The 1021-nt window shown below is 34.9% G+C and overlaps 2 protein-coding genes across 3 annotated transcripts in view; both read right to left on the bottom strand.

Annotated features, from left to right (window-relative positions):
• LOC109541666 (retinaldehyde-binding protein 1) overlaps nucleotides 1-1021 on the bottom strand; it is a 13135-nt gene that overhangs the window by 2401 nt on the left and 9713 nt on the right. The window lies entirely within an intron of this gene.
• Nucleotides 1-1021, bottom strand: part of LOC109534636 (chitooligosaccharidolytic beta-N-acetylglucosaminidase) — a gene marked incomplete in the record, with an annotated part of 25055 nt that overhangs the window by 16336 nt on the left and 7698 nt on the right.

Raw genomic sequence — 1021 nt, 5'->3', positions numbered from 1 at the left:
GGCACTTTTTTATCCGTTGCGGCTAGTTGCCAAAAATGATGAGATAACGATTTTTCTTCTTGGAAAACGGTGAACGGAAAACGAACACTCGAATATCTAACGAATATTCGAGTATTCAAATACTCGAATACAGGAAATTCCGCTTATAATGAACCCGGTTATAGTGAACTTTCGGTTAAAACGAACTTTTTTCCTTTAATTGAAACGTCGTCCATAAAGACCAACGATTTTTTTACTGGTTACAACGAACCCGTTTATAACAAACTTCCGGATACAACGATCACTTTTTAGGTTAGTTGTATATTAACTTTCCGTTTATAACGAACTTCCACGCTCAGCAACACGAATCGTGCGGAGTTGTTTATATTAGTGGGAGCGAGAGACAGGCAGTGACTTGTTATTTTTGCCGCGTTATGTATGTAAATCGTTTTAAAATGGAAAAACAAAATCGCAAAGCTTTTTCACTAAATGAAAAGTACGAGATTATTAACAAAATAAAAGTGGAGTAAAGCAGCTCCGGCAATCTGCACAATTCCAACGTAAACCGCACTTCAAAACTGCAAATCTAAACCTAAAATTGATCAAATTTAGGTTTACTCACTATAGACACATTAGAGACTCTCTATAGAGACTTTACTCATTATAGAGAGTTGACCATGAGTGGACTGTGATAATACATACTTTATTTATAGGTCTAACAGGACAGTATTTAAGGACTGCATCCCAGTGTAAAAGGACTCTTAGAGACCACTCAATTGTATTTGCCGATTTATTTTTGCCACTTTGCGCTTTATTTCATTTAAATTGAATACTGAAGATCTCTAAACCGCTTTTCATTTTCCTCAAAAAACACGAAAAAACGATTTAACGACGATCTAAAAGCCAAAACTGATATTAGAAGAATTTATGTCGAATTGTAAATTCGAGTTTATTGTGGCATTACAGCAAACTTAAGAAACATGAATTATTAATGAAAACACGTGTACTTATGGAGAAAGATAGACAAAAACTCGTACTTCGC

The sequence above is a fragment of the Dendroctonus ponderosae genome, unplaced genomic scaffold, assembly GCF_020466585.1.
Source record: "Dendroctonus ponderosae isolate FM_Combo_2020 unplaced genomic scaffold, Dpon_F_20191213v2 Dpon_F_20191213_6, whole genome shotgun sequence".
NCBI lineage: Eukaryota > Metazoa > Arthropoda > Insecta > Coleoptera > Curculionidae > Dendroctonus > Dendroctonus ponderosae.
The sequence above is the reverse complement of the archived record's forward strand: the minus strand, read 5'-3'. Positions and strand labels throughout refer to the sequence as shown.